This window comes from Theropithecus gelada, chromosome 7b (genome assembly GCF_003255815.1).
Source record: "Theropithecus gelada isolate Dixy chromosome 7b, Tgel_1.0, whole genome shotgun sequence".
Classification (NCBI taxonomy): domain Eukaryota; kingdom Metazoa; phylum Chordata; class Mammalia; order Primates; family Cercopithecidae; genus Theropithecus; species Theropithecus gelada.
This window is the reverse complement of record NC_037675.1, coordinates 63,236,183-63,250,562: the sequence shown is the minus strand read 5'-3', so window position 1 is coordinate 63,250,562 and position 14,380 is coordinate 63,236,183. Positions and strand designations below refer to the sequence as shown.

At 37.1% G+C, this 14,380-nt stretch overlaps 1 pseudogene; it reads right to left on the bottom strand.

Annotated features, from left to right (window-relative positions):
• Nucleotides 1-10,808, bottom strand: part of LOC112628398 — a 32,100-nt pseudogene extending 21,292 nt beyond the window's left edge.
• Between the last annotated feature and the right edge of the window lie 3,572 nt (nucleotides 10,809-14,380).

Here is a 14,380-nt window from a genome sequence, read left to right as displayed (position 1 = left end):
TTTTGTTACCCTTCAAAATTTTCCATCTCTTTCCTAATTCTTGAGTCTCCAGTCTTTATTTTATGTACACCCAATCCACATAAATGTCTCTAATTCCCAAAGATTCCCTGATTCCTCACTTTCAACTAGGAATGTAACCAAACATAGAAAGGTCAAAGTCACAGAAGGAAGATACAGGCTGACACAGCCATTTTCGTATAAGACTATTCCCCAAGGATCAAGAAGTATTACATGTATACTCTAAAGCCATAACACTGATATCAGGTGATGCACAGAGCAGCCCTCATCAATTTTGAGCAATGCTTCTCAAACTGTAATCTGCTTATGAATCTCATGGCAATTGTGCCAAAATGTAGACTGATTTAGCAGGCCTAAGATTCCACAGCCCTAACAAGCTCCCAGGCAGGTTACTGGTCCACAACTGCACTTTGCATAGCAAAGTTTTCAGTGCTCAGGTAACTATTCCAATGTCCCCAGAGAGAAAAAATTCAGTGTGTTTTCTTTCCATTTTCTGGAGCTCATCTCCTCTACTTTTCCTTTTAAGTTTATATTTAGAATAACCAGACTCTAACGTGGCAATACATTCCATCATTTGGCACATGCCTCACACCAAATGGAAAATTTCTTATGTGCAAAATGTTAGAACATGTTAAAAAAAAATCTTGCTTCATTGGCTCTGAAAATGTTAAATTCTATAAAACTAGCCTATTTAATACAAGAGCCATTTATGCTTTCAGTTTGGATACTTTAGAGAACATTGTCTATTTTATGGTCCCAAAGAGTCTCATCTGGATGGACACTAATTTTTTTTTTCAAATATAAATTAAAAGTATGAAGACTTATCTTTGAAGCACTATAATACCTGGGCACAAAGGTGTGATGACACAAGAAAGAAATACTCTCAGTACCTTGTCTGATATAAAAACATATTGTGCATGTACAGTTGTTCCTCAGTATACACAAGTGATTGGTTCTAGGGCCCATCACCCCCTGCATATACCAAAATCCACATACACTCAAGTCCTGCAGTAGGCCCTGTGGAACCCACTCATGCAAAAAGTCGGCCCTCCAGATATGTGGCATTCGCATCCTGCAAGTACTGTCTGGTGGGAAAACATCCATGTGTGAGTAGATCCACAGAGTCCAAGCCCACATTGTTCAAGGGACAACTGTATTTCCATGTCTCACTTTCCTCTCCTGAACTTAATAGAGTTTTCCACAGTAATGTCTTTGAAAGGGACTGCCCCTTGTCAACAGGAACAAAATTGTTTTGCAAAATTCTATGCAACTAGAGTTCATGGTTCATATTCACCGTCCTCTATAAAACTGGTGCCATCAGCCGCTCTTACCTCCAAATTCACCTCCAAAATTGGCCATCATATTTTTCTATTTCTGAGTATTAATCTGAGTATTTTTCTGAGTATTAATTATTCTGTGTATTAATGCAATTACTGAAGGCAGAATATATTCTCCTTTACTGAAAACACTGACAACTCCTCACTAAACATATCCAAAATTTCACGATACATACAAAAATTTTAAAAGGTCCACCATCCCGTTTTAATACCTCTAGAAAGAACTGTAATCAGTTATGGTTTCCTAGAAGGCCACACATTAGAGGAACACATCATCCTACTTTTGGCTATCATAACATGTAGTTCTGTTTTTTATATGATGATGGATAGCTTAGATTACTGGTCAGAATAGGAAATGGTTCATTAATTAAGGACATTTTTGCCCTCCTGTGAATATTCACCCTTGGGGTGTTACACATGAATTCTCTTCCCACTTTGCTCACTTTGTACCTCCCCTACTCATGTGAGAAAAGGATTTTTAAAATTTAAAAAATGCATCAAAGTTAGGCTATGAATAAATGTTATTCACAAAAGAGATTCATTTTCAGATGAATATTCTGAAAAATGTCAAGCTCCATGGCCAATGGGCATGGGCAGTAAGTACAAAGGAAGGGGCCAGTGGCAGCTAGGGCTCTGGTGGAAAGACAGTAGGAGAAAAACGAAAGATGTTTTGTTAAGGAGAAGCCAGGCAAACCCAGGGTGACAGAAAGAGGCCTGAGATGAACCAGGGAAAAATGCCTATCCATCCTCTCACCCCATTTCATTCCTGATTGGCTGTGGCATGGTGGTTTCTCTTCAGATTATAGGAAAAGCCTATAACGCTTTCAGGGAAAGAGTTATACTTTTTCAACCAAGGACTCTCCAAGCTTGCAACAGCAAACACTAGGGCCAGTTTGAGATCATATTCTTAAATTTCACAGGTTTTTTACAACTCATGGGTCCTCTTTTCCCAGGAAGGATCTATCTACAGTCAACATTTTAGTTGGCCCATTCTCAGTAAAACATTGAACCCTCTTTAACAAATGATTGCCTTTCATGAAAAAAACCAAACAGATAAGGTTAATGAATTTGCTTCTGGATACATCCTATCCTATCTATGAATACAATGTTTTAGTATGAGTCTCATCTGTATTCTACTCAAAATCAAATTTTTGTCATTGTAACTGCTTACTAGAAAAGATAAATGAATTATTTTTACCAAAGTATAAACAATGTATGCAAAACTAAACACAGTCAATAGAGATTGAATTAGGCATCCAAACAGACAAGAGCTAACTCCCTGCCCTGAAAGAGAATAAAACAAGAGAAGCCATGAGTTGTGATGAGGGGAGCTGAACCAACGTCTGCATTTCCCAAAGCACAAAACAGAGTAGAGAGAATTCTATATGGGATGTGCCCTGGGTCTTAGCAGCCCAACACCTTTTTACTCAGTTCCTCTTCTCAGTTACCACAGAAAATAATGAGCAAGAAACTGTCTTCTCTTGAGAAGAAACAGGAAGGGGCAGGAAAAGCACAGTGAAGAGTTGAAGCTGCTGAGATCCAGTTAAATTCAGGTGAACTAATGCAGGGAGATCTCAAACATGTTTCAAATCAAGACTTATCTTCAAATTGGCTGTATTAAGAACTTTTAAATTTAGATAAGACAGCCCTAGGTATGATGATATATTAAGGGAGAAAATTGTAAATAAACCAGATATCCAAAAATAAGGGAAGACCTAGCATAAAAAAAGATAAATATTTAAGAGGATTGATATCCCAATTACCCTGACTTGATCTTTATACATTATATGAAAGTATCAAAATATTGTATGTACTCTAAAAATAGGTACATCTATTATGTATCAATTAAAAATATGTATTTACAAAGAAATAAACAAAAATAAGGGAAGAGTTTATGAGTATGCATTGGGTCATTCATTAAGCATCAAGCAATGCTATAAGACAATATATCAAATGCTTATAATTGTTTAAAAATCAGGGTATGAAGCTGCATACATAGTGTGATTGAAACTATTGATAACTACTATTTACTGAACACTTCATATTTTATTTTCAATCTCTGCTACAATAGTGCAAGGAAGGTACAATTATCCACACATTTTACAGGTAGGAAAATGAGTCTTAAAGATGATAATATTCCCAAGATAAAAAAAGAATTAAAAATGGAACACTGATAATAAATTGTAGGGTCAAGCAACTCCAAAGTCTCATTTTACTAACAATATTGCCTAAAAACTTCACGAAGGACAAAAAAATATTGAAAGAAAATGTGCTATGATAACACTTCACAGAATGGCATTTTATATCCTTTAATATGTTGTCTATAATGTGGTATTGTTTTTATAATTATTGTAATTTCATGTGCAAAAGTTAGTTAAGGACTCCAGCTCTGATCATAATATAGTAATAGGGATTAAATTTCTCTTTCTGCCTTAAACCACCACAACACTGGACAAAATATATAAAGTAATGGTTTTAAAGATGCAGGAAAGCAGGCAACACTAAATGGTGTTCCCTGAGAGAAAGAACAAATAAATAAAGTGATCCCTGTGGGTGCTCCAGTTCACTGCCTGGAGAGCATGTCACGGGACAGGGAAGGGGAGCCCAAACAGACCCAGAACAGAGTCTTGCTGAGTTGAATAGAAGCAGGGTGGAGTTTGGGGAAGCCACAGTGACTAGAATTTATGGGGTAAAGCACTGCAGAAGAAGCATTCACAGACAGGATTTCCTTTGAGTCTTTGAGTACAGATCAGCACATGTGTATTAAGAAACTAACAAGACAAGGGAGAGAACCACCAGAAAGGTACAATCAAAAAATCCCTAGAGCTCATGAAAAGCTGGGAATAATTTATGTTGTCACTAGCCAGCGGGCAAAAAATACTAATATACAGAATATAAAGTGGGATACTTAAAGGCTGATTGCCTCATTAGTAGGACCAAATTAGCAGTAGATTATGGGATGATTTACATCCACCTAAAAAGGTTTAAAAGCAAGTTTCAACAAAACCAGATGAAGTCAAGCGGCCTTAACTGCCTTCCAGAACATAGCCAAAAATACTTAAAGAAATAAAATGAAGCACCATCCAATATAAAATTCACAACATCTAATATCCAACCAAAAATCACCAGGCAGGCAAAAAAGAAAAATGGGGAGTGGGAGTGGGAGGGATTCAATAACTAGAAACAGACCCAGTAATGACAGAGATTACAGAATCATTAGACAAGGTAATTAAAACAGCTATTATAATGTACTCCACAAAAGCATATTAAGAACAGAAATGGAAGATAAAATGGGATATAAATCAAATTTATGGAGATGAATAATAAAATAACTGAGATGAAAAATACACTGGATGAGATTAACAGAAGATTAGGCATTGTAGAAGATTTAGGGACATGAAGACATTGCAATAAAACCTAAACAAAATAAAACACACAGAGAAAAAAGACTTTTAAGAAAAGAAATTCAAAAGAAGACAACATCATGTGGCCTACTATACATATAACTGGAGTCTCAGAGAAAGGAAGTGTAGCAAAAATATTTGAAGAAACAATTGGCCAAAAAATTTTACCAATATGAAGAAAATTATAAACACATATATCCAAGGAGTTTGGCAAACCCCAAGCAGAAACAGTAAGAACACCAAACTAAGGTACATCATCATCAGGTTTCTAAACAAACAGTGACAAAGAAAAACTGAAAAGTAGGCAGGAAAAAAAAAAGACATCACATTACATACAAAGGAACAGCAATAAGAATGACAATATATTTCTTATCAGAAACAATGCAAGTCAAAAGACAGTGGAACAACGTATTTAAAGCAGTTAACAAAATAGCTGACAAACTAGAATTCTATACCTAGCAAAAATATCCTTCAAAAATAAAAGTAAATAGTTTTTCAGACATACAAAAGCTAGAAGAATATATCATGAGCATCACTGCACATAGTAAAGGAAGTCCTTCAGTAGAAGGCAAATAATACCAGAGGGCAATTTGTATCTACACAAAGGGATGAAGAGCATCAGAAATGGTAAAAGAGTGAGTAGATATAAATTTTTTCTCATTTTTAATATACTTTAGAAGATAACTTCTAAAACAAAGATAATAACATATTGTTGTGTGTCTTGGTCAATTTGGGCTTCTATAACAAATTAGCAGACTGGGTGGCTTAAACAACAAATATTTATTTCTCACAGTTCCATGGAGGGGGGAAGTCCAAGCTGAAGGCACTGGAAGATGTGTCTGGTTAGAGCATGCTCCCAGGATTGCAGATAGCCATCTTCTGGCAGAGAGCAAAAAAAGAGAAAGAAAACTCTCTCATGTCTCTCATAAGGACCCTAATCCTTATGGGTTTCCCATAAGGGAAGGATCCATTCCCTCATGAGGGATCCATTCTCTTGACCTAATTCTCTCCCCCAGCTTTCACCTACAAATGCCATCACACTGGGCATTAGGCTTCAACAGGTGAGCTGTGGAGGGATACAAACATTCAGTCCATAGCAGTTGGGTGTATAACATATGTGGCAGTAAAATGTACAACAACAACACAAAGACCAAGAGAAAAGAAATAGAACTATACAATTTTAAGGTTCTTAAAATATGTGGGAATCACTGTAATATTATTTGAAAGTAGATGATGATAAATTTAAAAGTTATACTGTAAACTCTAGAGCAACCATTAAACAACAACAAAAAAGGTAGAGCTAATAAGCCAAAAAAAAACCTAAAACATAATATTAATAAATTTTCATTTAATCCAAAAGAAGGTAGAAACAAAGCAAAAAAAAAAAAAAAAAACAGGTAGAAGACAAATAGAAAACAAATAATAAAATGGTAGGTTTAAATCCAACCTTAAATGGAAATAGTCTAAACTCACCAACTAAAAAAAACAGATACAAAATTGGATAAAAGAACAATACTCAACTATGTATGCTATCTACAAGAAATAAACTTTAAGTAACAAGACAGAATTATTACAAGTAAAAAAGATAGAAAAAAGATAAACCACACTAAAACTAACCAAATAAAGCTGAGTGGCTATACTAAGGTCAAATTTCAGAATAAAATATTACCAAAGAAAACGATCATGTCATAATGATAAAGGGAACAGGTCATCAGGAATATATAGCAATCTTGAATGTTTATTCAGATAATAAAAAAACTTCAAAATGCACGAAGCAAATGCTAATGTAATTAGAAGGATAAATGTATAGATTAATTCATAAGTATTGTTGGATATTTTAATGCCAGAACCTCAATAATTGATAGAAAAAGTAGACAGAAATTCAGTAAGGATTTAAAACACTAGAAAAACACTATCAATAAAATTAATCAGCATTTATAGAACAACCAACAAAAGCAAAATACATTTCTTATAAAGTGAACATGGGACATTTACCCAGACCATAATCTGGGCAACAAAACAACACATTTAAAAGGAATCATCTCATACAAATGTTATTGAAAGAGAGTTAAATAAGAAATCAATAATAAAAAGGTTTCTAGACAGTTCCCCCAAATATTTGGAAACTAAAGAACATACTTATAAATATTCCATGATTGAAAGAAGTCAAAAGGGAAATTTTTAAATTTTTTGAAACGAATAAAAATGAAGACAAAATATACCAAAATGTATACATAAGACCAAGTGGAGTTTATCCCAATAATACAAGACTGATTCAACATTCAAAACCCAATGTAATTCAACATATTAACAGACTAGTTAAAGAAAACCATATGATCTTCTTGACAGATGCAGAAAAAGCACTTGGCAAAATCCAACATCTATTTTTGATCAAAACTTTCAGCAAACTAGGAGTAGAAGGAAACTGCCTCAACTTCATAAAGAGCATCTATGAAAAATCTACAAGCAACAGCAGACTTAATGGTAAAAGACTAAATGCTTTTCCCCAAGACTGGGAGCAAGGTCATCCTATTCGACAGTACAAACTTGTTAAATCACTTCTTACGTCTTTCATATTTTTTATGCTGATGTAAATAGTATTTTTTATTATAAATAGTAATGTGTTTTCATTGTAAATAATATTGTTTTAAGTTAATTGCTAGTATATAGAAAAACAATTTTTGTATATTTTCCCTTGCATCTTTTTAGACTCACTTATTAATTCTAGTAGCTTTTATGTAGATTCCAATTCATAGTTCAAAGCATATGGGTCTTCTAGATGCTGGGTATGGGGAAATTCACTGAAAACAAACTAGCAAAATTCTCACAAGCCACACGAGGAAATGAGTCACTGTGAGGTCAAATCAGCAAATAAAGAATTTTACTTCCTCCTTTTCAATGTATATGCCGTTTATGTCTTTTTCTCAACAAATGTTAATGTACAAACAAGAAAATCCAGGGAGAATTTACTCATAGAAAATGGTGAGTTAATTCCAAAATTTACATGGAAATAAAATGACCTAGATTACCCAAAACAGGATTGAAAAAAAGAAAAAGTGGAAGGATTTACACTACCTGATTTCAACACTTATTATATAAAAAGCTACAGTAATCAAAGCAGTATGATATTAGCATAAAGATATACATAAAGATAAACAAAAGAGAAAAGACACTCCAGAAATAATCTCAAACATATATAAATAATTTTCAAGAAAAATGCCTAGGTAATGCAACCGAGAAAGGATAATCTTCAACAAGTGCTATTAAAATAATTACATGTGCTTATGAAAAAAAATGAGCCTAGACCCTTAGCTCACAACATAAGCAAAAATATAAAATGCATCACAGATCTAAATGTAGCATCTAAAACTATAAAACTTCTAGGAAAAAACATTGGAGAAAATTGTTTTGACTCTGGGTTAGGCAAAGATTTCTTATGTAGAACACAGAAGGCACTAAATATAAAAGAAAAAACAATAATTGGATTTTATCAAAATTTAAAATTTTTACTCTCTAAAGCATGCTGTTAGAAAAATTAAAAGGCACAGACTACAGGAGAATATTTGTAAAACATATATCTGACAACTCGTATGCACATTAAAGAACCCCCATAATGCAATAATAAGACAAACATAATTTTTAAATGAACAAAAGATTTGAACACATACATTACCAAAGAAGAGGTACAGATGGCAAATAAGCATATGAGAAGATGGTCAATATCATTAGTCACTGGAAAAATGCAAATTAAAACCAACATGAGATATCTTCTTATAACCATGAGAATGACAAAAATAAAAATAAATTGATGATATCAAGTATAATAGAGGATGTAAAACAACTGGAAGTGTCATACATTGCTGGAGAGAATACAAAATGGTACAGCCACTATGGAAAACATTTTAGCAACTATTTTTTCCTTTCTCCCGACCCCACTCTTCCTTTCTTGGCCATTTTTTGTAGAGCTAAATGTGTACCCATCTACCATATAACCTAGCAAGTCAACTCCTAGGTATTTACCCAAGAAAAATTAAAGCATATATCCACACAAATACTTATACATGAGGATTCATAATAGTTTTTTTTTCAGACTAAAAAGGTGGTTTCCTTTATTTTGGTAAACTTTAAAGATCTCATTTTGATACTACTTCAAAATGCCAAATAGAACGACCCACTTTCTGAATAATTAAAGCAATTTACATTTTAAACATGTATTTCTGTAAGATGTATTCTATCATCTGAAATATTAATAAGATCCAAGAATTTCTTAACTAAACAGTAAACTGATCATAAGTATATAATCTGTGATCAATTTCATAAGACTAAGTTTACTGCACCTTAATTCCAGGTATAAAATGATTTAGAAAGCATTTTGACTGCGGGAGGTAGAAAATAAGGACAGGTAAATGATCTGTAGTTTAAAACACAAAATCCTGTCACGTTACATCTCACATGTTCAAGACACCCTCCATGTGCTGGAAAAAAATGATGGTTCCCAGAAACAGTTAAATCCATTAACAAGTCATCCAGCACAAAATAATTTTTAAAACTCCTTATAAAAAACGAGTCCATGTATTCACAGATACTGTAGAATCTCCAGCTCCTATGTATATTACCGAAAAACGCAAATAAATATATCTTTGCGGTATTATAACCATACACTTCTTTCCCATCAGACTGTACCAGTCACCTTCGTACTGCGGAAGTGTTCCATCGTTTGGGGCAGCCCAGGCCATAAGGTCCCCCACAATATTCCAAACTGTTAAAGAGTCTAACTCTTGAGCTGCTGATGAGGCCTGGAGGATCTTCACGGCTTTCTGTGATTCATTTCCCAGTCTGTAAATTACATAAATGGGGACAGCAGCCCCTTCTTGTGTGCCCTGCTTCCCTTCCCAGACTTCTTCTCTTAAGAGCTTCAGGCTCTCCGCATCCCTGTGTTCCAAATATTTCAGAGGGATGTGTAGGGCATGAGACAAATGACAGATGTTCTCCTCCATCTGAGGCCTGATATCCAGCAACAGGTGGGGTGCCCCAGAATCCAGAAGTCACTTATAGTCGGTGACAGAAATATGCCCCTCTGGGCTCAGTAACTGCAGGGAGTGGCATTTATTGGTGGCTGAGGAGCCACAGAAGGCTTTATAGTCCAGCAGAGCAGTCACAGCGGGCCATTTCCCGCAAGCTGCACAGTCGAACCTGCGGCTCCGCAGCCGAATACAGCAGAAATGCCCTCTCAGGGCATCAAAGAGCAACAGGCCGCCACTGTGAGAGGGGCCGAGACTCGCAGCGATGTTCAGCACTTCCAAAGCCTGCAGGCAGCCCGGGACCCCAGTTACGACACGGAGCATCCTGCGGTCCGCGCAGTTGGTCACTGTCTCCGCTGGGGGTGGCTGGGGGAATATGCAGCGATAGCAAGGCCCACCGTCATAATGGTAGACTGTGATTCGGCCCTCGAAGCGCAAGGCACTGCAGACACTAGGGGCCAACCCGCCGGCACACATGCGTCATTAACCAGATAGCGAGTGGGCACGTTGTCCGAGAAGTCGGCCACCACATCATATCGGCGGACCGGGTCTAGGGTAGTGGCTGGCATAAGGGCCTAAGTGTACCGCACTCATTCCACCGCCAAACTGAGGCAGCGCCGCGAGGCGGCGGCCGAAGCGGCCTTGGCCTGTCCAGCCAGTGCCTCGCCATGTAGCACTTGGTGGGCCAGGTTGCTCATCTCTACCACGTCATAGTCCACAAGGCCAAAGCGGCCCACGCCGGCCGCTGCCAAGTACTGCGCCAGTGGACAGCGGAGCCCACCGCAGCGCACGACTAGCACGTGTCCGTGCGCGCCCAGCTCGGACAGCACTGACTGCCGGCTATAGCGCAGAATCTCATCTCGGGACAGAGCCGACTTCGGCGGTAGCGGCGACACCGGAACCACTCGTTCTGGCTGCGGTTCCTGCTCCGCCAAAAGGGCCGCCGCCAGCTTCTGTTTCAGGGAATTCAATTCCTCCTCACATTGGACAACTTCAGTCTGTAAGGGGAGTACCTCCTCCCAGGTCATAACAGTTTTATTCATAATAGTCAAAAATTTGAAACAACCCCAAGTCTACTAGTTGGTGAATGGATAAACAAATTGTGGTCTATTCATACAAAAGTATATTCCTCCACATAAAAAAGAACAAATTACCAGAATAGTCCACGCAGTATTGAAGAAGAACAAAGTTGGAGGACTGATACCACCCAACTTCAAGACATGCCACAGAACTGCAGACAATGTAGCTTTGGTGAAAGAATAAATTGATCAATGGAATAAAACAGAGAGCCAAGAATTAGACCCACATACATACAGTCAACTGATTTTTGACAAAGGAGCAAAGGCAATACAATGGAGCAAAGATAATCTTTTCAACAGTTGGTGCTGGAACAACCAGGCATTAATATGCAAAAAAAATGAATCTAGACAGACATTTCACCCTTCACAAAAATTAACTCAAAATGGATCACAGCCTTAAATGTAAAACACTAAACTACAAAACCCCTAGAAGATAACACAGGAGAAAATCTAGATGGTCTGGATTTGGTGGTGATTTTTTAGATGCAGCACCAAAGGCACAATCCACAAAAGAAAGAGTTGATAAGTTGGACTTTATTAAAATTAAATATTTCTGTTCTGTGAAAGATAAAGTCAAGTGAATGAGAACATACGCCATAGACTGGAATAAAATATTTGCAAAACACTATCTGATAAAGAACTGTTATCCAAAATATACAAAGAACTCTTAAAATTCAACAGTAAGAACACAAACAACCTGATTGAAAAATGGGCCAAAGAACTTTACAAACACCTTGCCAAAGAAGAGGCGCAGATGGCAAACAAGCATGTAAAAAGATGTTCCAGATTATATGTTGTCAGGGAAAGACAAATGAAAACAACAAGATACACATGTATAAGAATAGCCAAAACCCAGAACACTGACAACACCAAATGCTTGAGAGAATGCTCTCGTTCACTGCTGGTGGGAATGCAGAATGGTACAACCACTTTGGGAGACAGTTTGGAAGTTTCTTACCAAACTAAACACACTGTTACCATATGATCCAGCACTCATTCTCCTTCACACTATAGCATAGTGTAAACATAACTTTTATATTCACTAGGAAACCAAAACATTTGTGTGACTCACTTTATTGAGATACTTGCTTTATTGCAATAGGCGGGAACTGAATCCCCAGTATCTCTAAAATGTGCCTATGTTAAGAATTCTATCAAACAGGCTGGGCGTGGTGACCCACACCTGTAATCCCAGCACTTTGGGAGGCCGACGTAGGCAGATTGCTTGAGCCCAGGAGTTTGAGACCAGCCTGGGCAACATTAGTATTTACCCAAAGGAGTTGAAAATACAACTCCTTAGTATTTACCCAAAGGAGTTGAAAATATATGTCCACACGCACACACACAAAAAAACTGCACATGAATGTTTATAGCAGCTTTATTCATAATTGCCAAAACTTGGAAGCAACCAAGACATCCTTCAATAGGTAAATGGATAAACAAACTGTGGTGAATCCAGACAACAGAACATTATTCAGTGCTAAAAAGAAATAAGCTATCAACCCATGACAAGCCACAGAGGAAATTTAAATGCATATTACAAAGTGAAAGAAGCCAACCTGAAAAGGCTACATACTGTATGACTCCAACCATATAATATTATGGAAAAGACAAAAACTATGGAGACAGTAAAAATTATCAGTGACTGCCAGGGGTTAGAAAGGGTAGAAGGATGAATGGGCAGAACATAGAAGATGTTTAGGGCAGTGAAACTACTCTGTATGATACTATAATGATGAATGCATGTCACTATACATTTGTCCAAACTCAGAGGATGTACAACACCAAGAGTGAACCTTAATGTGAACTTTGGACTCCGGATGATGACGATATGCCAGGGTAGGTTCATCAGTGGTAACAAATGTTATCAGTCTAGTGGGAGATGCTGATAATGAAGAAGGCTGTGCATGTGTAGGGGCAAGGTGTAGGTGGGAAATCCCTGCACCTCCCCTTTAATTTTAGTGTGAACCTAAAACTACTCTAAAATATGTCTACTCTTTAAAAGGAAATAAACATTGATGCACACAAGAACAATGATGAATCTCCAAAGCATTATGTTAAGTGAAAGAAGCCAGACACAAAAGATGACATATGATATGATCCCATCTATATAAAATTTTAGAGAAGACAAAACTATCATGATGGAAAGCATATCACTGGTTTCCAGGGTCCGGGAAGTGGGAGAGGAGATTGACTGCACAAGGGGACAAGGGAAATTTTTGGCATGAGAGAAATGTTCTACAAGATGAACGTGGTGGTAGTTTCAAAACTATACATTTGTCAAAAGTTATAGGATGGTACACTTAAAACTGGTGAATTTTTGCATGCAAATTATACTTGAATAAAGCTATAAGATATAACAATAAAGCACACATACCTCACTTTATTGCACTTCATTTTATTGTGCTTTGCAGATACTGTACGTGTGTGTGTGTGTGTGGGTTTTTTTTTTTTTTTTTTTTTTTACAAATTTCAAGTTTGTAGCAACCCTACATGAAGCAAGTCTGTCAGCACTATTTTTCCAAAGTTCTCACTTTATGACTCTGTGCCAGGATTTTTTAGCAATAAAGAATATTTAATTAAGGTAGGTATTTTTTGCATATGATGCTATTGTACACTCAATAAACTATAGCATAGTGTAAACATAACTTTTACATGCACTGGGAAACCAAAACATTTGCGTGACTCACTTTATTGAGATACTTGCTTTATTGCAATAGACTGGAACTGAATCCCCAGTATCTCTAAAATATGCCTATGTAAGAATTCTATCAAATAGGCTGGGCGTGGTGGCCCACACCTGTAATCCCAGCACTTTGGGAGTCCGATGTGGGCAGATCGCTTGAGCCCAGGATTTTGAGACCAGCCTGGGCAACATGCTAAAACCCCATTTCTACAAAAAATATAAAAATAAGCCATGCATGATGGCACATGCCTGTGGTCCCAGCTACATGGGGGGCTGAAGCAAGAGCCTGAGCCCAAGAGATCAAGGCTGCAGTGAGTCGTGTTTGCACTGCACTCCAGCCTGGGCAACAGAGGGAGACCCTGTCTCAAACACAAAATGGAGATTATCCAACAGAAAGTAAAAGGCATCTGTGATTCAACCACAGTTACTACCACAGTTAAGACTTCTGTGCATTAAAATGTTTATATTTTTACCAAAAAAAAAATTAGTAAACTTTGCAACTTAATTTTGCAAATTGGTAAGCGTTTTTCACTTAACATATCCTGAACATTTCTGTGTCCGTAAAGAAATAGAATGACAACAAGACCTCTAATGGCTACAAAATAGTCCGCTGGAGACATACAAAATAATTGATTCAGATTCCCTCCCACTTGGTAAGCAATGTTGTGATGTATCTCATTATCAGGAATCCCACTCTCTGATCACCACCATTCATACTTCTAGTTCACTCCTTCCTGGTCCTACATTCCAACCCCAGCAAACTTGATTTTTCCTGGTCCTAGATTCCATCAATTCTACCACTTTCTTCACTGCCTCTCGCCCTCCTCGTGACTGC